The sequence below is a fragment of the Dermochelys coriacea genome, chromosome 8, assembly GCF_009764565.3.
Source record: "Dermochelys coriacea isolate rDerCor1 chromosome 8, rDerCor1.pri.v4, whole genome shotgun sequence".
NCBI lineage: Eukaryota > Metazoa > Chordata > Testudines > Dermochelyidae > Dermochelys > Dermochelys coriacea.
The window spans coordinates 16444250-16469017 of record NC_050075.1 but is presented as its reverse complement, the minus strand read 5'-3'; the positions used below and the strand labels follow the sequence as shown (position 1 = coordinate 16469017).

General features: G+C 44.9%; 1 protein-coding gene across 3 annotated transcripts in view; it reads left to right on the top strand.

The window, feature by feature from the left end:
• Positions 1 to 24768, top strand: part of FGF1 (fibroblast growth factor 1) — a 67239-nt gene that overhangs the window by 5660 nt on the left and 36811 nt on the right. The window contains exon 3 of one of the 3 annotated variants that reach the window (XM_043491275.1): positions 18776 to 18855. The exons of the other annotated variants lie outside the window; for them this stretch is intronic. The gene's annotated coding sequence lies outside the window, so the exon portion shown is untranslated. The remainder of the gene's footprint in view (positions 1 to 18775; positions 18856 to 24768) is intronic. 3 annotated transcript variants of the gene reach the window in all.

Sequence of the window (24768 nt, the reverse complement as noted above, 5' to 3'; positions counted from 1 at the left end):
CTGGCACCGTGAGCCAATAAATTTCCCACTGAGGTGAAGAACACCATGGTGGATTATGGAATTTGTAGGATCAGGCTGGGAAAAATCAGCAAGATGAACATTTAAATGATTGCCAGATTTCTACTGCATTACTAGCTCAAAGTCACTTAATAACTAGCTCAAAAATAGCCTTATTTATTGAAACAACGTTGTTGTTTTTAACAACATATCGGGCTATACCTTTAAAAAGAATCACCATCTATTCTAGAGTATAATTAAATGATGGATGTTAGTAGCATGGATCTATAATGAACAAATTTTGGCAGCCAAATCTTACAAATTGTTCAGATTGGCTTGGTTTTATGTTCACAGAAAGGTTTATACAAATAGTTATGATAAATACAAAGGATTAAGTTGGAAGGAGGTTCCTAGTGTGTTACTGTAAGGATTGGTGAGAGTAAATATCACCTCAGTGAAATTCATAGATGGCAGTCAGGTTTGTGAGACTCTGCCACACTCTCAGAATGTTAAAGAATTAGAACAACAGGAGATAAGAATATTTACCAGCTGGAAGAGAAGGAGCTACAGCAGACAGCTGCTTGAGGGCAGCAATTGAGGGCCAACAGCTCCTTAAAATGTATCTGGGAAAAAGGTCCTAGAAAAGTGCAAACCCACTCTTGGGAGATTTGGTGAAATCTAGGCATTCACAGAGGAATCCATGTTTCTGCATCACAGCCTATGGACCTGACCTGACCCACTGTAGGCAAAGAAAAGACTCCCCCAGACAAGTGAGACTAAATAGTAAAATAACTGGCCACACTGGGGTACTGCCATTCATTACAAAATTAGAGAGTTAGAAAAAAGTTGTGAACATTTTAAGTGTAATTTAAACAATATTTTTGGTGGCAGCAGCTCATGCTTGTTTCTTCACCGCAGGGAAAGATTACAGGTGGTCATCCATTCTGCAGTGCTGCTCTTGCAGCCTGAAACTTCCAAAGCTGGGCTGGCTGTGAGGATAATTATCCCCTGAATGTGCTTGAGGCAGCAGCTCCCTGCCCTGGCTGAGCAGCCCGTCTCTACTGGGGTCACAAGGGGTTGCGCCTGCCTTTTTAACATGTCAGCTTGTGAAAGTGAGGGGCAGATCATGATGCAATCTGCAGCAAGCATCTTCAGACCTTCCTGCCACCACTCCTTCAGCATGTTTGTTTAAGGAATGAAAAAATGCTGCGGAGACTCCCAGCTCTGCTATTGGCTCTGCCAGATACTCCTCCGCATTCTTGTTTGCCGAGCACAGAATAAGCCAGTCAGGGGAGGGGGGAGAGGTGCGAGTGGCTCCCAGAAGGTGGTACAAAACTTGGGCTGGCAGGGGGGCAGGAGCCCCCTAAATGGCACCACTGGACTCTGCCCCCATCCATTCATTTCTGAGCAGCTGGTGTCCTTGGGCATGCTACCAGGCAGCAGTCGCTATACTCCAGAGCGCGCAGGGGCTGGATCTGTGGCCAACTCCTACAAAGTGGGAGTGGGCTGAGGGAGGGTCACTTCTGCAGCTGTGCAGGGGCCGGCCACAATTAATAGCATTAATTAATTAATTGTTTAATAATTAACACTGAGAAGGATTTTCCAATGTCAGGTCCTGAGTTCCAGGAGGGAGGCAGGAGGACATGAGCAAGAGTCTGGGGTGGGAGCAGAAAGGCCATGGAATACGAGGTCAAGAGAAGAACATGGGCAAAGTCACAGCGTAACACAGAAGAGACCACAGGGCTGGACAACAGAGAACAGTGGAAATGGGACAGAGAAAGGCGGAGCAGGGAGGAGATACTACTTATCAAGGGAAGGGGAGATGAGAAGCAAGAGAATGAAAATAGTGAAGTGAGAGGAAAATAAAGTGGAGACAGATCGAATGTGACAGAGCTGGGAGGGGTCGGGGGGGTGGAAGAAAGGAAAAGTGAGAGAGACTAGTTTATGGTGAGTGAGTTTTACAGTTTCTCTCTGCACTTCCCTGGCAGAGACCCTGTCTCTGCATATTTTGTGATGAGATGGAATGGCTATTTGGCACACGGAGGTTGTTGATGAATATTGCAGACTGCTCTGGATTCAGTAGTTAAGTAAATAGGGGAAAGGACAAAGAAAATAACAAGCTTCACCAGAATGCACACTTAGTAGGGACTTAGCTGCTGAAGAAACATCCCTTGAAACACTTTCCTCCCAGTGTTAGTAACTCCACATACACTCCAGTCCAAGGAGCTGGGTTCTATTTCTCCCGCAGCAGAAAGGGGCTGATGGTGGCAAAAACATTCCTCCCTCTCCCATTCTTTTGTTGCTAAAATCCATTAAATTTGGGCTGCAGGGCCCCCTATAAATGATCTTCTTGGCCCTTCCCAAATCCTAAGCCAGTCCAGACCAAGCTGAAGCAGCACAATGAGACAAAGCAAAAAAATGGTTTAGCCAATACTGCTTCATCAGTGCAACCTGGGTAGCCTGGAAGTCTAATAACCCTTGGAAGGGTCACTTATGAGAAGTACACAGAATCTACGGACAAGCAAAGGGATAAATTTAAATTGCTTTTGAAGGGCAAGACTCTATTTGATGAAGATAAGGCAGCACAGTGCTTAACTGTTTTCCCTGTAATATTGGGTTAGTTCCTCTTCCTCCAGCCACATAAATATGATTCAGCCATTCAGAATACAGACTGAATACGTGGCGTGGATTAAACCTAAATCGACTTTGGATCCACCAAACTCTCCAGCCAAACATATAAACTTTGGAGTCTCCTGGACAGACTTTTGTTCCCAGCCTCACCCCTGCCCTTGGGATAGATTCTCCCTCCCATCCTCTCTAAATGGACTCTGGCCTGCCTCCCACTCCTGAGATCTTGCTCTTCCTCCCAAATGAAGGAGTTCAGCAAACAGCTGGCTGCCTCTTCTTCCATTTCTTTATTCCATATCAGTAAGGCTACAATTTAGTCATGGGTATTTTTAGTAAAAGTCATGGACAGGTCACACGGCCCGTGACCTGCCCATGACTTATACTATAAATACCCATAATTAAATCTTGGGATGGCCGCTCCTGTGGGGGGCGCTTCCCGGGGGGAGGGGAGCTGGAGCCAGTGGCACCAACTGCCGGGGGCTGCCGGAGCGGCCACTGTTGGGTGGTTACTGGGGCGAGTTGCCCAGGGCCACCCGAGCAGTGGCTGGTGCGGCTGGCCCCAGGACCGCTCCAGCAGCTGCCCATGCAGCTGGCTGAAGGGCTGCCCAAGCAGCTGGCTGCAGAGCTGCTCCAGCAGTGGCTGGTGTGGCTGTCCCCGGGGCCACCTGAGCAGCTGTCCTCATTATATGTCACATTCTGTCCTTATGTTAACATTAACCGGGTTTTTAATGGTCTAACCAAGTCTTTATCCAGTGCCCACACCATGATATCTGAGTACCCTTGAAATTGCAGCCTCTTGTACTACAGGGTTTCAAACCCACTGCTACCCTGCTGTTAGCCTTTGATATTTCGTATTTATGATTTCACTCCCATGATGGGAAGCTAGTTCCCCAGAATAACGAGAGAGCAAATCAGTCAGCACTGGGCCACTCGTCCCAGGACCACTGAGAAGAGCTTGGAGAGATAAACAGAACGTGCCTCTGAATGCAACGTTTTAAAAGGATTAGGTCAACCATTGCTAATACTATTTGTCTGTGTGAAACAGTGTGTGTTTAATTGGAACCTCCTGCATTCATACTCAGGCTCTCTGCTTTATTTGAGTTTGGCACTGAATGCCCTGGGGTAAAATTGCCTTTCCGGTAATGCACCTGGCACAGATTGTGCTGTTCTCTTGTTAAACCAACTGCTGTGTCTAGCTTTGTGCTGAAATCACATAGCTGGGCTACCCTGGCTGATGCCCACATTCCTCCCACCCACACCCGATTGCTCCTGGGTTATTAGTGTGTGCTACGTGAGCTACCTCTAAAGTGTCATTCCTGCGGCGCTGCAATAGACTCCCTCATGCTGGATGCAGAACTAAGCAGAGTTAACAGTGTAGATGGAACACGTGGTGGTACTGGGGCTGATGGATAGCTCAGGGGAGTGCTATTGGGGCATGGAGCTGGTCACCTTTAGAGTATGTGTTCCAGGGCAATTGTTACCCTGATGGCTATTTGCTTTCATCATCTATCAAATGTGGTGGGCTCTGTCAAGTCCATAGTGAATAAGCATCTATACCACAATTGGTCCTTTGGTAGAAGGGCTAACAACCGAATGGATCTGGAATGGAAACTATCCTTCTCTGAGGGGCGGGGGGATGTCCGTCTTTTTACTTTAGATTGTCAGCTCTTTGTGGAAGGAACTGTCTCTCCTTATGTGTTTGTTCACTACCTAGCACTATGGGGCCCCAAGCGCAGTTGTGGCCTCTAGGTGCCACCCTAGTACAAATAATAACTTCCCCAAAGTTTGTGGGTGTTCAGACCTGCTGGTTTGGGTCAGACCTCTCTCTAATCTCCACCCTTCCTCACAGCCTCGCTGGCTTTGCAACCCCCACCCCCTCCAGAAAGAGGCTCATCTTTTTTTTCAGTGTGAGTTTCTGTGGAATTCTGTAATTGTGTGTGGTGATTAGAAGAAAAATATTAAAATAACATCAAAGACCCCAAAGCAGTCACCATGTGGTGGGAGGATGCAGCGTTTGAATAGCACACAGTTCAGAAACAATTGAGACTCTTAGCCAGCTGAATCTTCAGGGGTTAGTATGTAATTACTCAAATTACCTAAATTTGGAATTTCATCAAGGTACTACTGAGCCTAACACCCCCACCCGTAAGACCTGTTATTACCACAAGTGGTCAGAACCTAAGGTTTATGTCTCATTTAGAAGTGTCTCTGGGCAGTTAGCACATCTGGTATGAAGGCTTTCCTACAATTCTTTCCAACACCCACAAACGCTCGAGATGAATAGCATGCTATAGTGATGCCAGACTCAGGAGAAAACAGCTCTCCCGTGATAGTCTTGTTTCCTGCTAAATGGAAATAATACCATAATATCAGTTCCTATAATACAAATGTTCCCATTAATTTGTTCTATATAAACTATTTCCTCCTCTTGATTCATTCACACTTCATACAGCAGCTATATTGAAATTCAGGGATATCATTAGCAAATGCATCTCACACTGAAAGTTTTCCTGAAGCTCTTTTACTAGGTGGAGAGCCAGGCTTGTGCCATTCCTTAAGGCAAACTGAGAGACCTGAGGGCAGAGTTCTGAGTTTCTTCTGCAACAGTTGATGTCATCGCTGACACCTAAAACTGAGGGAGGAGTTGCACAAGGTGTTAGTGATGGCGACTCCTATTATTGGCAAACATGACACCATGAACCTGTGGATTGGCTGGTCCGGTGGGTATGGGAGGATCTGAGTCTCAACAGTTTAGGTTTTAAAATGTGCATACAAGTTATACCCCACCCATCTATTCTGTTAATGAAAAAGGAACTTAATTCACTTTTTAAAAGAGAAGCTTTCAGTTCATCTTTAAGCTCTGGTCTAATGGTTCAAGTTTTGTGAAAGATGCCCCTTCACCCTCCTATTGCAGTAGGATCAACACCCCATGTTTGTTTACGAGGCCTGTGTTTCAAGGACAGAAGGGTGGCCCACATTTTGAATGTATTTGGGGTGATTTACTTTAGCACAAAAGGGACTCCTAATAAATAATTTCACATTGCCAATTTTCAACAAGAGCCTGGTTTACTGTCTTGGAGGGATTATGCAGAGCACTAGAAATATGACTTTAGAAGCTGGCTCTACTCATGTATTTTAAACGTTTCACTGGATGTGGCATGTACGGATAGAGTAATGGGGTACAGTGGAACCTGTACAAGAGGTCACCTACCCTGATTAGGCAACTTCCTGTCTTCAGAGACCACTCCACAGCTCCCCTAAATGGACAAAGTACAACTCTGCTTTACCTTTATTAGCCGCCCACTGCTACTAAAAGACTTATTTGTTTTGCAGGAGTGGTCAGGTGTGGGGTCTTATTGTGCTGTACAAACACAAAGGAAACCAACCCCCCTCAAAGGGCTTACAGTCTCATTTATGTTATCCCATGGGAAAGCAAGTATCATCAAATTACACTCACTGCTTATAGTAACATTTCCCAACATAAGCCATGCATGAATCTAAACCAGGGAGGGGCAGAGCTCGTATGGGGTAAGTAAGCACCTGATTGTGCATCCCTATTGTCCAAATTGCTGGAGGGTCAGATCCTAACAAGGTGTCAGTCGGTAAAGCTCCATTTAACCCCTGAGAAGACAATGTCACTGGAAGCAGAATAGGCTTTGTGGCAAGATTTCCACTGCTTCCAGTCAGGCTGGACGTAGCCCAAAAAAAGAGCCTTATGTGGACTCTTCACCCCATTATGGATGAAACCCACAAGTGCAGAAGTTTCGAGAAAAAGAAAAATAACGTTTACTAAATTTTAGTGGAAATGTTTCAAACCTCCAAAAAAACCCCAACACTTTGTGTTGTGAGGGATGGGTGCTGGTTTCCCTTTGGTCCAATGAGTCTTATTTTATCTGAACTAGTCAATTGCTGTGTAATATTACTATTATTATTAAGTATTAAGCATCTTCAAGTATGTTGGGCTAGGGAATCCTAGCATGTTTGGCCAAATTCAGGCATATACATGCTGAGGAATAAAAATTACTCAGGGGGAGCACTGAGAACCCTCCAGGCACACAAAAGTGAGTAATACTGTGCCTTCCAGCCCGGACAGAGAGATCAAAGGGGAGGATGGGTGCAGCCCTATAATGAGTTTTACTATGCAAGTTAAAAATAAAAATATCACAGAAAGGCAGAGGCATGAATAGTTTGTTTCTACCAGATTCCATACAGATGTAAATGGCACACAGTGAATCCCCTCTGTCAGTCTGCAAGCACAGAATGCCCAGCCAGCAGGGGAGTGAGACTGGAAACTGGACCAACATACAGCTGATAATTTTTAAGATATTAAACTAAAAATCAGTTATTGCTTCCTGGTTAAAAAGTTGACTTTTGAGTTTTTTTAATTATTCCTCTAAAGATAGGCTTATTTATGATGTACATTTGTTTTTGCAGTTGAAGATTGTGATATCTCTTTAAAAATGCTTTTTTATGCCTCTTCCTGCATATTTTTCCTTGTGCAAATAATACAGGCTTCTTGAGAAAGGGATAAAAGTAGGTTTCAGAGTAGCAGCCGTGTTAGTCTGTATTCGCAAAAAGAAAAGGAGTACTTGTGGCACCTTAGAGACTAACAAATTTATTAGAGCATAAGCTTTCGTGAGCTACAGCTCATCCGCTGTCTTCTTTGTGTCTATCAATTCACTTGTCTGTAAGCAATTAATATATAGAACATGGTATGAGAATACTCTGTCCACATATCTATTCAGGGGATACCATCATAGGGCCTAATCACATCAGCCACACTATCAGAGGCTCGTTCACCTGCGCATCTACCAATGTGATATATGCCATCATGTGCCAGCAATGCCCCTCTGCCATGTACATTGGCCAAACTGGACAGTCCCTACGTAAAAGAATGAATGGACACAAATCAGACGTCAAGAATTATAACATTCAAAAACCAGTTGGAGAACACTTCAATCTCTCTGGTCACTCGATCACAGACCTAAGAGTGGCTATACTTCAACAAAAAAGCTTCAAAAACAGACTCCAACGAGAGACTGCTGAATTGGAATTAATTTGCAAACTGGATACAATTAACTTAGGCTTGAATAGAGACTGGGAATGGATGAGTCATTACACAAAGTAAAACTATTTCCCCATGGTATTTCTCCCTCCCACCCCACCCCCCACTGTTCCTCTGATATTCTTGTTAACTGCTGGAATTAGCCTACCTACTTGTCACCATGAAAGGTTTTCCTCCTTCCCCCCCCTGCTGTTGGTGATGGCTTATCTTAAGTGATCACTCTCCTTACAGTGTGTATGATAAACCCATTGTTTCATGTTCTCTGTGTGTGTGTATATAAATCTCTCCTCTGTTTTTTCCACCAAATGCATCCGATGAAGTGAGCTGTAGCTCACGAAAGCTTATGCTCTAATAAATTTGTTAGTCTCTAAGGTGCCACAAGTACTCCTTTTCTTTTTGGATAAAAGTAGATTGGTTAGATCTCCGTGTGAAGGGTTGGACCCCCCGCCCTTTGAGGGTGTCATCTGATGTACTGGGATTTCACTGAGCCTGGTGGCTCCACTACCCTGGGCTTCCTCTCCCTGTTTTGCTGAATTAGGCTCTCCGGCCTCCGGCAGCACACACACACACACACACACACAGGTAGGGACGCACCAGCTGTAGAATCACACAGAGTCTGCAAACAGCTCTCTATGAGAAGACTCAGCTAGGAAATTGCCCAGCGCGCAAGTGCAGCTCCCCTCTGGAAAGTGCATCCAAAATAATATTGTCTTGCGCTGTAGAGAAATCTATACAATGTAAGCTCATAAATTCGCCCCCTCCCTGAATATGGAGGAAGATATGCACAACTTCTTGCCCCCCCCCCCGCAGTTAGAAATTGCACGAACTGGGTTTAATATAAAAAAAACAAGTTTGTTAACTATAAAGGACAGATTTTAAGTGATTATAAGGGATAGGAAACAGAACAAAGATTACCAAGCAAATAAAACAAAACACGCATACTAAGCTTAAGATTTTAAAGAGACTGGTTTCAAGAAGCAATTTCTCACCCTAAATGTTGTTTTAGGCAAGTTGCAGAGTTTCTGTAGCTTAGAGTTCCAGTTATTTCTCTTTACAGACTAGACTCCTGTCTTAGTCTGGACTCAGCCCTTGCCTTTCCCACCACTCAGTTCCTTTGTCTCTTCAGGTACGTTCAGCAGTCTTTCTTCTTGGGCAGGAAGGCAATGGAGAAGAGTCCTGTTTGCCTTACTCCCCAGCCTTAATAAGATTTACATAAGGTGGGAATCTTTGGGTTCCCAGCCTTGACCTCCACCTTAGATGGTGTTTGCTACCAGGTGACAAGATCACTTGACCTAGTAGTGTCACAGCTACATCCCAGGACGCCTTTCAGGAAGGAGAGAGATTAGTATCTTCAAAGCCTTATTGTTTCTTCCTAATGGCCCATCAAGGCTGATGGTCTGCTGTCTGGGAGGGTGTTTCCCAAGTACAGACCTAGTTGTAATTGTTACAGAGTCAATATTCCTAACTTTAGATACAGAAATGATACATGCATATAAATGGGATAATCACATTCAGTAAATTATAACCATTCCAAGGATACCCTACAAGACTCATCTTGTATCAAATATATCTCAGTTTGCCATCTCCATATCATAAGCATATTTCCATAATGAATATGGGGTGTAACGTCACATTCTGCATCTAAGAAGAACCCAATCCAACTCCCACTGAGTTCAGTGAGACCTGTATTCAGCCCAAAGTGTGTCAATCCCTACGTGAGATCGGCAAAGTGAAACATCTTCTAAAATGACTCAAAGAATTTCTTTAAAAGGGACTGTATTTCCCTCTTATAATGAGCCCGCTCTTACAGCAAAGGAATGGAATTCCCCAAGTCTACATTTCCCACTCAGCATGGTGCATTAATTTAAATACAAATACATTCCATTCTTTAGCCCAGGCAAAATTTAAAACCACCAGTTTTGATGATTTCTCCTACCACAGATCATCAGCAGAACAGGGGTCATGATGGTTTGTATACCACGGTAAACATATTGCCCACACTCTCATTTTGTTTCAGAGTACTGGGGAAAGAACATTCATCAGCTTGTGGCATCATGGTCCAGTCATTAGAACGGACGAAGTGGGCATTCACCCACGAAAGCTCATGCTCCAATACGTCTGTTAGTCTATAAAGTGCCACAGGACTCTTTGCCGCTTTCATTAGAACAGAAGGCTGGGAGTGAGGAGATCGTAGTTGTGTTCCCAGGTCTGCCACTGGCTCACTGTGTGACACACTGGACACATCACGTAACCTTTCTGTGTCTCAGTTTTCCCATCCATAAAACAAAGATAATCCCCACATTTACGATCATGGGAGTATAAAATGTTATATTTGATTATAAATTTTTATTCAATGACCTGGGTGCCAAAGAGTAACCAAACCTTTCTGAATGAATGTTTGTAATCTGCTTTTAGTCTATGTCAAGTATTCTAAGTGAGCTACATTTGCATAAGAGGAGAGAAATACAAGTAAATCCCTCATGACTATAATCATTATAGAATTTGTGACCTTACCTTAGTCAAACACGTTCTCCTGATTATTGTCCTATTTAGAGCTCTCATTGTTACCTAAATTGCATCAGAGGTGTCAAGTTTGAAAAGTTATATTTGCTGCAGGTTTTAAACCTCCAAGATGGATGGGAAGAGGAAACAGCCTTTTTCCAGAGCAGTTCAAGACTGGACTAGCTCAAAGTGCTTCAGGTCAGAATTAAGGTGTATTGGCAGAGCTCTGTGTGTGAGTTTACACAGCACCTATCAGCACTGAGATCCTGAGTCTGGCTACCAGCCATTGCTTTCCATCCTCCTTTTTCATGAGCATTAGAACTCATTCACAGATGTTAGCAGAAACAAAAATATTAGTAAAGCAAAAATGGTGTGAAATGAGGGTCTGTGACTGGCCAGCCCTGGAATCTGAAGTCTTCACAGAACATGTACAGCACAGGAAATGACATTCCAAACATTGCCCCATGGACATGACACAGCCCTGACCTGGGTGGGCCCCCTGCCCCCTCCCGTAGAGCTGAGAAGGAAGTGTTATTATCTCCATTGGTGAAATGGGGAACTAAAGGCAGAGAGAGTTTAAATGACAAGTCCAAGGTCACATAAGAAGTATGGCAGAGCTGGAAATTGAGCCCCAATCTCCTGGGTCCAGGCCAAAGCCTCAGACGCAAGATTATCCTTACGAGTTCATCTCTGGATCAGAACTTTGTCACTCAGGACACACTGTCGCTGGAGATAAGCCTAAGAACAGATGTCTGATGGGGTCTGTGTGTGTTTAGGTTTGAGAGACAGAGAGAAACTCAGAGCCCTGAGAGACCACTGTTAACATGCAGCATTTATACTATACTTTACATTGTCTAAAAGCTGTGCAAACATTGCAGTAACCCTAACTAGCTGTAAGTTTATTTGAAGTTTTCAAACAAGAAGAGTTCATTAAGGAAGCATAAACAAATTAAATTGGGTACACAGAGGATGAAGAACATTCCTCAGACTAAAACAGTCTGTCTGCAAGCTCTGTGCCACACAGCCATCCTCCTATCAGAATGAGGCGGGGCCTTTGACTGGCTGGCTGTCTAGAGAAGGGATGTCTAGAGACACTTGGCATTACCCAATCATGTCACAAGGCAAAAAGCAAACCCCCAGACCAGGGAACCCAAACACACTCATATTAGCCTTTCCCTAACTGAGAATATATTTTCCAAAGAACGGACGGAGAAGTCCACTTCTGTGGACCTTGCACATTGCTGCAAAGTCGAATGACTTTGAAGTCAATGGATCTATAAGCCATACTGTATATTGCACCAGGGTCCAGTGATTAATTAATGGGGACATTTTTGTAAGAGTAAATTTTTGAAAGTGCATGCAAGTTATTATGGTTAGAATTTGGGATGAAAGTCTGGGGCTGTTTTTATTTTATACAAACTTGAATATCCACCCATGGTAGACATCTGTCTGCATAGAAGTGCATGTATGTGTGTTTTTTTTTTAGCACAGAACTAGGAGACAGGAATGGGTGCACTGTAATCACACCTCTGCAATCACAGCTCTGCCACTGACTTTCTGTGGGGCATTGGGCAAGACCACTAACCTTGCCTCAGTGTCTCCATCTATTAAATGGGGAAGATACCTGTCAGATAGAGTACTTCACAATAGTGTTAGTTAATATTGTTGACCCTATTTCCAAAACCAGTGTGTCTATTCTAATGCAGGTGTCCCATCTTTCAGTGGTCGCAGATGCCAGGGCTGTGCAGGTCAGCTTCCCAGTGGAAGAGAAATCTGGAATCTGGCTATATTTAAAAGTGTAATTTGCTTTATTTATACATATACACCAGTCCTGAAATGAGATGCTCAAACAGCATGCAGGCAATCCCTTCTTTCAGGAATCTCAGCCAAGCAGCAATGCCTACTTCCCAGGAACAACTCTGCCTCAAAAACTGACTAATCAGAGACCACAGCAGAGAGAAAATTCTCCCGCAGTGCACACAGCAATCTATACCCAGAACCTTGTGTAATCAAGAAACGACCACCACAACCAATATTTCTTCCAAGACTAAAAACTTGCTCATATGCTAAGACAAACAACTTGTGAAACTCTGTAACAGCATCATCTGGTTTCTCCATCTATTAAATGAGGAAGATAACTATTAGGTACAGTACCTCATAGTAGTGTTGTGCACCATAGTTAGTTAATATTTATAAAGCCCTTTGAAGATGCAAATAGCTATACGCAGTTATTGTTAAGTATTATTATTTTATCACTGTGTATCAGGTTGACAGAAGCTTGCAGTCCAGTTTGAGAGTCTGGCCTATGTCCTTTTGGTTTAACAAGGTGGCAAAACACACTTTTCTAAGTCTTATCTAATAAAAAAAAAGTAATATTTAGTAATATTTGAAACCTCCTTGCCCTCCTGTTTGCTTTCTCCATCTAGATTAAACAAAACCTGATGCTTCTCTGAGTATAGTGTGTTATCCAAGCTCCCCCTCAATTTGTGCCCTGCCTTTCTTGGCTCCAGACACGACTGTTTTTGTAAAGAGTCGGTGGGATGATTCCAAGTCTGCTCCAGGCCTCCTGAAAAGCCTTCAGCAGAAACAGGACAGAGCTGGGAAGAAGAGCAGACAGACCGGAGAATAGCATGAAGGCTGGAAAACAGAAATGGTGACTGGGGTCATTGCATGGAAGACCAACACAACAGTCCAGACTGCTCACTGTATGTGTGAACGAGGCATCCGCTCAAAGAAATTAGTGGTTGGTAACTGCAGAAGAAGTAAAAGGAACACCTTCTTCATGCAGCAAATCTGTGGAACTCACTGTCTGCTGGAAGTCACTTAGACCTGGTCTACATGGGGGCGGGGGGAGGATTGATCTAAGTTATGCAACTTTAGCTACGTGAATAACGTAGCTGAAGTCAACGTACTTAGATCTACTTACCACAGTGTCTTCACTGCGGTAAGTTGACTGCTGACGCTCCCCCGTCAACTCTGCCTGCGCCTCTCATTCCAGTGGAGTATCGGAGTCGACAGGAGAGCGCTCGGTGGTCGATTTATCACGTCTTCACTAGACATGATAAATCGAACCCTGCTGGATCGATCGCTCCGGAGATAAGTGTAGACTGTGGATGGGTTTAAGATAGGGTGAATAACTTCACTTCACTAGCAAGTGTCATTATTGCTTCCTTTCAATTTAAACATCATACAAGATGCTTATCCCAATCTCTATGCTTCTAGACATCCATTATAATTACAATTTAGAGCGCTAAAAGCAGAAAATCGGCAGCAAGTTCTCTCTCCTCCTCCATCACAACATAAAAGATGGAGTCAGCAAGAAACAAGGGAATTACAATGTTAATTTTTCCAGGTGAAACTCATGGTAATGAAATCTCATGCTTCAGTGCATAAGATGATTGTTACAAGGGTCAGTAAGGGATTGGCACAATTGGTCAGGCACATTGTGGAGGCGGAGAGAGGGAGAAACTGGTGAAAGTCTGACAGCTGTCATCTTGGGAATCAGGGACCTACAGGCTAAAAACATGAGGCTTACAGAGTTAAAGAGTCAGGCTCTGTAGCTGGGGACTGTAATAGACTCACATCCTCTATGGATCAGGTATAGAGGGGGACGTATAACATGCCCTTGAGTAGTGAGTTATAAAGATGGGTACCATGTAGTTTCATCAGAAAAACAGACAGCTCTCTTTAAGAGACATAAACCTTAAAAAAATATTGCTGAGGAAATTAACACAAGAACAGCCCAAATCAAGGAAAGAAATGATCAGCTCTAAAAAAGGAGGAAGTGGAGTTTGCAGTAGAGAGAGATCTGGTCTGCAGAAATTTGGATCTGACCTTCTCCAAGGACTGGGAGTATTTGGATCCTGAGATTTCATTTAGTACCCCCTTTAATTTGTAGCTTCGGGTATATGCTGCTGCGTGACCTGATCCAGCAAGCATCCAAGACAAAAGAGGCAGGCAGTCGAACAAACACCCAGTAGATTTTAGAGCTTCGGTTCAGCTGTTTACCTGGGCTGTGTAGGGTAGCGAGCAAGAGGACGCTGTTTTTTTTTTTTAAATTGGCAGTTTATAGCTCTGCCCTGCCTGTATGCCATTGAGCCGGTTAAGTGGCTGTTTTATTTAATTTGCCATTTCCACCCTCTTGGAATAAGGATACTTGTGATGAGATGGCTGGCCAGTACAGTCAGCAGACATGCCACCAGCTCTTATTCTAAACATGAGTAATTTGAGTTTAATGGCTAATCCTCATGACAAAGATTAGAAAAGAAGCAAAAAAGGTAATTGGCACTAGCTGGAGGTCGAATACGACTGGTACGGGGTACAATATTAGCTGAACACAATTGTCAGAACTATGAGCCAACCTCTGTCTCAACACTGGCACCACCTGTTTGAGGGCAGTGGAGTGAAACTGGAGGTGAATTTGGCCCCATTGGACTATCTTGGTTCCCCCCTCAACCTTCCATCCAAAGATTTGCAATTTGACTGCAACAGCCTAGTGACTTGGAGCATGAATGACTATGGAAATTCTTTTGCTTAAAAATAAAAAGTCTAGTTTGTGCCTGCCTTTCCTTAATTTAGACTTGTACTTTCCTTCCGAGGCTAGAAATCTGAGAGTCATCCTTGACCTTGGACTCTTTTCTTCCCACATCTCCTTGGTCAGTAAATCTGACTGTACCAACCTCCAGATTAACATTGCCAGAATCCACCCTCATACTGATCTTGCTTTTGCTGAAACCTTTATTCAGGCCTTCAATGCTTCCTGGCTTGACTATTACAACTCCCTCTTCTAAGTAACTACTCTCTAAACTGCAGGTGCACCAGGATGCTGTGGCCAAACTGCTTCCTTGCCACAGAAGTCAAACCATCCTACTCCTCTGCTAGAAACCTTTGCTACCTTTCTAGATATCACTGACCCAGCTCAAAACTGACCTCATGGTTTACAAAACTATCCAAGACCTCTCCACATCCTTCCTCTCTGACCTCATACATCCACCTACTCCTTCATGCACTTATGCCTCACTTTGTCTTCTCTGCCCCTCCCTTTGGCTTGGTGAGTGTGAGAGTCATTCATCTGCCGGTGTTGATCCATCCATCTGGAAATGTCTCCCTCCAACCAAGTGCTGACTCACTTCATCTCTTAAAATCTTACCATAAATCCTTCCCTTTCTCTTTAGCATACAATTGACGTGCTCTCGCTCTCTCTGAAGTGTACTGTGTATTAAGGATGCTATATAAAATTTAAAGGGTTTTGGACCAAATTTACATCTGGCCAGCTATGCTACATGATTTGGCATTATTCACACTCCACTGGTTAGCATTTCCAGCAGATTGGGGCTGGCCCGACTCAGCCTCACAAGGCTATAAGCAGGGGGAGGTCTGATTCCCCCTTACTTCCTTGAGTGCACTCCTTAGACCTGGGGGCTAAGTGAGTAGGGGCAAGCAGGCATTGTGAAGCCACTATTCCCTGAGTAGATGGGCTTGGCTCTGACCCTCATGCATGGGCCATTGCTTCTGAATCATCACAGCTGGCTATCCATCTAAACCAGGGGTGGGCAAACTTTTTGGCCTGAGGGCCACATCTGGGTGGGGAAATTGCATGCAGGGCCATGAATGTAGGGCTGGGGCAGGTGTGTGGGAGGGGGTGCGGTGTGCAGAAAAGGCTCAGGGCAATGGGCTGGGGCAGAGGAGGGGTGTGGGCTGTACAAGGGGGCTCAGGGAAGGGAGTTGGGGTGCACAGTGCAGGAGGGGGCTCAGGGCAGTGGTGCAGGGAGGGGTGCGGGAAGGGGCTCAGGGCAGGGTTTGGGGTGCAGGAGGGGTTCAGGGTGCGGGCTCCAGCCTGGCACCACTTACCTGGAGTGGCTCCTGGGTGGCAGCGGCACGCACTGGGGCCAGGGCAGGTTTCCTGCCTGCCTGCCCTGGCCCCGGCCCTTCGCTGCTCCAGGAAGCAGCCAGAACCACATCCTTGGGGAAGGGAGGGGAGAGGGCTCTGTATGCTGCCCTCAACTGTGGGTACCTCCCCCGAAACTCCCATTGGCCACGGTTCCCCATTCCTGGCCAATGGGAGCTTCGGGGGAGGTATCCACAGGTGAGGGCAGCGCGCAGAGCCCTCTGCCTCTCCTTCCCGAGGGGCTGTAGGAACGTGGTGCCGGCCACTTCTGGGAGCGGCGCAGTGCCCACGGCGCCACGGGGGTGGCAATCCCGCGGGCCTGATCCAAAGCCCTGAGAGGTCGGGTCTGGCCCGCAGGCTGTAGTTTGCCCACCCCGATCTAAACTGAATGGCGTGGGAAGAGGGATAGTAACTCACTGTTGGCAAAGGCCAACAGCCCGCTTCTACACCACGGAGCAAGGTGGTAGCAGTATATAAGGGGGGCTTGTCTGAAGCATATTTCCTTCGCCACACTGATGATGGCTGGCACTGCTACACATCATCACTTAAAGGGTGCATCAGCACCACCTAGCCCTTAATCTTGACAAGACATGCTCACAAAATCTTAAGAGCCAAACCACAGGCTGTTCCTTCAGGAGTTTTTGTTCTCTGCTGCTTCAGAGGAAGGTTACCCCTCACACTATGGCAATGAGTGAATATAACTGCAATTCCTAGAGATCAGAAAACTATCAACTCCTTTTAAGCCCAGCTACAGCATTCAACTCATTTACACCCTCTGTTCTGCTCAATAGTAGCGTGCCCCACAGATCCCTGGCAAGCTCTGAGAAGGATTTTCTTGTATCTTTACCAGGCATATGAGCGACCCCCCGCATGCCTGAGTAGGAAGTGGTCTGAATTGCTGTGTTATCAGATTCTAGAATTCAGTGGCTACAATATATTACATACCAGCTGATTCACAATGTTAAGAGAAGACCAGCTAAGTTTCTTAGCTCAGTATGTCCCATGAAAAGTTGTTGAGGCCCGAGTCATTAGGTAGATAGAAAAAGAACAGCAGCCTGAGAGGCACCAGTCTGTAAGGCAGTCTTCCAACTAAACTCACCATCCCTTGTTTATAATTAGCCTGGGGGCAGGCCTTGAATGATATGCTGGCCCCATTCTGCCATTTGTTTTCTTGGCTCCGAAAACGAAGGCAAGAGTATTTAATTATTAGTCCATTCTTTTCACCCAGAGGTTCATAGCCCACACTCTCTATGGGTACGAAAGGGGAGATCTTCTTTCCAACATACCATAACTAATAACTATTCCAAACAGACCAGTCTGTGTCTCAAGGAAAGATCGAATCCAGCTTTTTGCATACTGCTTATGTTGAATACAATTTACAATCCATAAAGCCCCCTGAAGGTGATGCCCATTTCTGGAGATTAATGCAAACTGGTTTGTTTAGCATTCTGCACATCTGGCCCCCCCAAATACTGGCTGGGAAAGCCACTTCTTATTGCAAATACCCCACTACCTGAAAAAGCTTGGGGTAGATGTTTTGCTAATAAACACCGGGGCTTTTGGTTCCTTTTTAAAAATGTGTAACTGAATAACTTAATGTCATCTGTGGTTCTGGTTAGCACCCTGACGTGTGCCCTTTATATGAGTCCCTCCATTCCAGCCTATCCCTCACCCCAGTGTACCAGCAAAAATAAGCAAGGACTTTACATTATTCATACGTGGGTGAAATTCAGCTCTATGTACAGCATAAGTCTATGCATCACTTCAGTCTCACTTAAACCTTGTTTTTGAGGATTTACTTAGGACGTAAATGGTGTATTGGCCTTATGTGGGCCATCTGCACAGCGGATAATTTCATCCATATATAAAACTGGACATTCTGAATGAACTGTCATAAATGAATAGTAGATTACAGTGGACAAGAAGCTGGATAACATTCAACAGTGTGCCCTTGTTGCCAAAAAGGCTAATGGCATATTGGGCTGCATTAGTGGGAGCATTGCCAGCAGATTGAGGGAAGTGATTATTCTATTCTATTAGGCACTGGTGAGGCCAGTATTGCGTCCAGTTTTGGGGCCCCCATTACAGAAAGGATGTGGACAAATTGGAGAGAGTCCAGTGGAGAACAACGAAAATTATTAGGGGGCTGGGGCACATGACTTATGAGGAGAGTTTGAGGGAACTGGGCTTATTTAGTCTGCTGAAGAGAAAAGTGAGGGGGGATTTGATAGCAGCCTTCAACTACCTGAAGGGGGGTTCCAAAAATGATGGAGCTAGGCTGTCCTCAGTGGTGGCAGATGGCAGAACAAGAAGCAACAGTCTCAAGTTGCAGTGGGGAAGGTCTAGGTTGGATATTAGGAAACCCTATTTCAATAGGAGGGTGGTGAAGCATTGGAATGCTTTACCTAAGGAGGTGGTGGAATCTCCATCCTAGAGGTTTTTAAGGCCCGGCTTGACAAAGCCCTGGCTGGGATGATTTAGTTGGGTTTGGTCCTGCTTTGAGCAGGGGGTTGGACTAAATGACCAACCTAATTTTCTATGATTCTATGAACTAGCCTATCAGGAACTGCAGACTGTGTCATTTGTCAGTCAAAAGGTAATTACCCCTAGATTTACCGCTTGTCTGGCACATTTCATCCAGAGAATTCAATAAGCGTTACTAAAGGGAATTAAGCATTTCTGTCCCCATTATACAAATGGAGAAACTGAGGCACAGACAGGTTAAGTGACTTGCTCAAGGCCACAGAAAGGAAAAACCAAGTACAGGATCGAACAGGTACCTTATTTGTTTGCAAGGAGGTCTTGGATTTGAACTGACTCATTAGTAAAACTGGCTGAATAATGGGAAAAACTATTCACAACTAATAAAACAACTGTGAACTTTCACAAAGGAATTATTCACAAGGAATTATTAGACTAACTCTAGTCATAGGTATGAACAATCTCAGTATGGGTCATATACTATACAGGCTGGAGACAGACAAAACTGGTGTAAGTTAAATTTTTGTGAAGCTCTTGAGCTGTTTTGGGGGACCACAAATCTAGCTGTGTTTATGACACTTGTTTTTCCTGTAGTTTAAACCTATGTTTGTCTTTTAAAAGATGATTCCTCCTTCTCCATAACACCGATCCCCTCTCCCAGATAGATTGTAAGCTCATCAGGACAAAGAACATGTCCTACCTATGATTGTAATGCACTTATATTTATACACAATTTTAACTATTTTTCATTAGGCTCTTTCCCCTCCCTGATCCTTTTTTCACAATACAGTTAGAGTTTGTGTCAGCTTTCAGAATCAAGATACTGGAAAGAATTCAACATTAAGCAAAAGCAGTGTCCCTATCCCTAACACATGCCAGTGATTGTTGCTTTGGAGAATTTCTGAATATCCAAGGATACACTTAATTTGTGGCACTCATTTAATTCTAAAATGGAAGCTTATTTTCCTGGAACACACTCTTTACTCAGATGGATAGCTATAACAGTGAGTGTGCATGCGCACAAGTGTTTGCATCGAGCTAGACATCCACAAAAAACTCTGAACCAATAGAAATGATTGCTTAAAGGATGCAGATACTGGAGAAATATGAATTTAGTAGCTAATGATTAATTCAGTGGCACTTTGCAATGAGCTTTGTGAACCCTAGTGATTGAGTGTGGGTGTGTATCATTCTCATTTGCACTTTTTACAAGCAAAGCTCCCACAAATATATGTTCACTTTTGATAGCATATTTACTGTACCTTAGTAGTAGAAAAAAATTCTCTGGCACTGAAGAGGCTTTTCCTCCCTGCCTTCACATGGACCTTAAACATTGTTACAGGAGGAACGGCTGGGTGGATCCTTATCAAAAGTTAGCTATGTACTAGCACTCTTATACCATTAATGCCTTATTTCTCAGGTACGGTTATCCTGCAGTGCCTGCAAATTTAGCTAGGAGCGCCCTCTTCTGGGGTTTTATTCAACTGCTACCAGGGCCACACCAATAAAATTGCTGAATATCATCAGGAGTTCTCTCCTATTCTAACTTTAATTTTTCTTATTTCATACTATAACATACTATAGTCTATCAGCCAACCCTCTCTCCTTCTAGGTTATTTTTAAATGTTGTAACTTTCAAGCTCTCTGGCAGAATTGTGTATTTACAGATCTTTCCCCAGTGGTAGGTAGTGTTATATTTGTTTAGGTTTTTTGTTTGGAGTGTTTAATGACCGAAACTAATTGGGGAGGGGAGGAGATAAATCCTAATTTTCAAAACACTGGGGATTTCTTTTTCACTGCTGTTTTTCCCTTTCGGCTCCCCACTTTACTGCTGACTGTCAGAAGCAACCGTAAACTGTCATCTTGAACAGAAGTGCTAGAAATACTAGGGGTGCCAGTATGTAGTTTGGATCAAGCTCTTCCCTTCCTACATGGCTCTGTGAATAGATGATGTTCATGCCCTAAAATTGCCACCATTTTAAAGGTAAAAGATGTATTTACCAGGATGTGAAGGCTGTTGCCAAATGCCATTTTGAAATCTCTCACTCGATTGCCAGTGAAAGCTCATAGCAATAAATAAATACTGCTTAGAGCTCCGCAGAGAAAAAGCACGTCTCTTAACAAACATTAATTTAGTTTCCCAATAGAACAGTAGGTAATAGCAACACTTTGCACCTACATGAAGCCCTAAATGGCTTGTGAGCTGCCTGTTTAAGAGAACCACCCTCCCCCACCTCTGCTATACAGCTGGAGCCCTCTGGCTTTAGTGGGGGACAACTGGCAGGGCATCCTCCATGAGTGGCCTTGAATTTTAGAACTTGCCCCGGGTAAGTTGGATATGAATGGCCTGAACAGGCTGACCTTCAGATCATGTTGCAAAACTTCTCTCTTTTGTCCTGCTCTTGGGAAGTGGGGTGGGGATTAGGGACTGATCTTCCATTGGTCCTAGTTATTTTTATCATGACTGTATTGTGAGGTGAAGCCACTAGATTTAGTTTAACAATGTGGCTTGACATTTATATTTTTGTGTGAATGTGTTGTTCTAATATTATGCCTAGGTAAATGAGAGCCTATGAGAAGTGTTTTTTAAATGGGAAATCAATTGAAATAAATGTAAGGCCATTACCTGAAGAACACAACCTATGTAATAAACATTTAACTAAGTCTCAAAACCCTGTCGAGCCAGGCATTCTTATACCCCTTTCTATAACAGTCCAAGGCACACAATTGTTAATTCATATCACATGCCTAAGATCACACAGCAAGGGCTACAATTGTGACATGCAGTTCTTTGCTGTGTCACTAGGCCACATTGCCACCCAGGGCTTTTTCTCACCTACAAGGTTATAAGCAACAGCACTGTCTAAGGGTATGTCTACGCTACGAAATTAGGTCGAATTTATAGAAGTCGGTTTTGTAGAAAGCATTTTTAAACAGTTGATTGTGTGTGTCCCCACAAAAATGCTCTAAGTGCATGTAGTCGGCAGAGTGTGTCCACAATACCGAGGCAACCGTCGACTTCCGGAGCGTTGCACTGTGGGTAACTATCCCACAGTTCCCGCAGTCTCCGACGCCCATTTGAATTCTGTGTAGAAATCCCAATGCCTAAAAACACTGTTGTGGGTGGTTTTGGGTACATATTGTCAGGCCCCCCTTCCCTCCCTCCTTCTGTGAAAGCAAGGGCAGACAATCGTTTTGCATCTTTTTTCTTGAGTTACCTGTGCAGACGCCATACCACGGCAAGCATGGAGCCAGCTCAGCTAACCATCACCGTATGACTCCTGGGTGCTGGCAGACATGGTACTGCATTGCTACACAGCAGCAGTTTATTGCCTTTTGGCAGCAGACAGTGCAGCATGACTGGTAGCTGTCGTCGACGTAGTCCTGGGTGCTCTTTTAACCAACCTCGATGAGGTCGGGGCGCCTGGGCAAACATGGGAGTGACTCAGCCAGGTCATTTTCCTTTTAAGTTTCGTCTCATGGCAATTCAGTCCTACCAGCAGTGCACTATCTTTTAATCAGCAGCCAGCAGAAGACGATGGCCAGCAGTCATACTGCACCGTCTTCTGCCGAGCACCCAGGTGACGATTGCTAGCGGTCGTACTGCACAGTCTGCTGCCAGCAAGATGTATAAAGATAGATGAAGTGGCTCAAAACAAGAAATAGACCAGATTTGTTTTGTATTCATTTTCTCCTCCCTCCCTCCTTGAAATCAACGGCCTGCTAAACCCAGTTTTGAGTTCTATCCTTAAGGTTTTGAGTTCTATCCTTGAGGGGGGCCATTCAGTTTCTCACAAAGCCACCCCCTTTGTTGATTTTAATTCCCTGTAAGCCAACCCTATAAGCCATGTCGTCAGTCGCCCCTCTGTCAAGGCAATGGCAGACAATCGTTCCATGCCTTTTCCCTGTGCAGACGCCATAACACGGCAAGCATGGAGCCCGCTCAGATCACTTTGGCAATTAGGAGCACATTAAACACCACATGCATTATCCAGCAGTATATGCAGCACCAGAACCTGGCAAAGCGAAACCGGGCGAGTAGGCGACGTCAGCGCAGTGACGAGAGTGATGAGGACATGGACACGGACTTTTCTCAAAGCACGGGCCCTGGCAATGTGGGCATCGTGGTGCTAATGGGGCAGGCTCATGCGGTGGAACGCCAATTCTGGGCTCGGGAAACAAGCACAGACTGGTGGGACCACATAGTGTTGCAGGTCTGGGACGATTCCTAGTGGCTGCAAAACTTTCGCATGTGTAAGGGCACTTTCATGGAACTTTGTGACTTGCTTTCCCCTGCCCTGAGGCCCAAGAATACCAAGATGAAAGCAGCCCTCACAGTTGAGAAGCGAGTGGCAATAGCCCTGTGAAAGCTTGCAACACCACTCAGCTACTGGTCAGTCGGGAATCAATTTGGAGTGGGCAAATCTACTGTGGGGGCTGCTGTGATGCAAATAGCCAACGCAATCAAAGATCTGCTGATATCAAGGGTAGTGACCCTGGAAAATGTGCAGGTAATAGTGGACGGCTTTGCTGCAATGGGATTCCCTAACTGTGGTGGGGCCATAGATGGAACCCATATCCCTATCTTGGCACCAGAGCACCAAGCTGGCGAGTACATAAACTGCAAGGGGTATTTTTCAATAGTGCTACAAGCACTGGTGGATCACAAGGGACATTTCACCAACATCAACGTGGGATGGCCAGGAAAGGTACATGATGCTTGCATCTTCAGGAACTCTGGTCTGTTTCAAAAGCTGCAGAAGGGACTTTATTCCCAGACCAGAAAATAACCATTGGGGATATTGAAATGCTTATAGTTATCCTTGGGGACCCAGCCTACCCCTTTATGCCATGGCTCATGAAGTCATACGCAGGCAGCCTGAACAGTAGTCAGGAGCTGTTCAACTACAGGCTGAGCAAGTGCAGAACGGTGGTAGAATGTGCATTTGGATGTTTAAAAGTGCGCTGGTGCAGTTTACTGACTCGGTTAGACCTCAGCGAAACCAATATTCCTATTGTTATTATTGCTTGCTGTGCGCTCCACAATATCTGTGAGAGTAAGGGGGAGACGTTTATGGCAGGGTGGGAGGTTGAGGCAAATCGCCTGGCTGCTGGTTACGCACAGCCAGACACGAGGGCAGTTAGAAGAGCACAGGAGGGTGCGGTGCGCATCAGAGAAGCTTTGAAAACCAGTTTCATGACTGGCCAGGCTACAGTGTGAAAGTTCTGTTTGTTTCTCCTTGATGAAACCCCCCACCCCTTGGTTCACTCTACTTCCCTGTATGCTAACCATCCTCCCCTCCTCCCTATGATCACTGCTTGCAGAGGCAATAAAGTCATTGGTGCTTCACATTCATGCATTCTTTATTAATTCATCACACAAACAGGGGGATAACTACCAAGGTAGCTGAGGAGGGGTGGTGGTGGAGAGAAACACCAGGAGGGGTGGTGGAGGAGGGAAGGACAAGACCACACAGCACTTTAAAAGTTTAAAACTTTAAAACTTATTGAATGCCAGCCTTCTGTTGTTTGGGCAATCCTCTGGGGTGGAGTGGCTGGGTGGCCGGAGGCCCCCCCACCATGTTCTTGGGCGTCTGGGTGAGGAAGCTATGGAACTTCAGGAGGAGGGCGGTTGGTTACACAGGGGCTGTAGCAGTGGTCTGTGCTCCTGCTGCCTTTCCTGCAGCTCAACCATATGCTGGAGCACATAAGTTTGATCCTGCAGCAGCCTCAGCATTGAATCCTGCCTCCTCTCATCACACTGCCGTCACCTTTCAGCTTCAGCCCTCTCTTCAGCCCGCCACCGCTCCTCCCGGTCATTTTGTGCTTTCCTGCACTCTGACATTGTCTGCCTCCACGCATTTGTCTGTGCTCTGTCAGTGTGGGAGGACAGCATGAGCTCAGAGAACATTTCATCACGAGTGTGTTTTTTTCGCCTTCTAATCTTCGCTAGCCTCTGGGAGGGAGAAGATCCTGTGATCCTTAAAACACATGCAGCTGGTGAAGAAAAAAAAAGGGACAGTGGTATTTAAAAAGACACATTTTATAGAACAATGGGTACACTCTTTCACGGTAAACCTTGCTTTTAACATTACATACATAGCACGTGCTTTTATTCCAACGTGGCATTTTGCCTCCCCCCACCGCGTGGCTAGCCCCTCATCCCTCCCCTCTCCCTGTGGCTAACAGCGGGGAACATTTCTGTTCA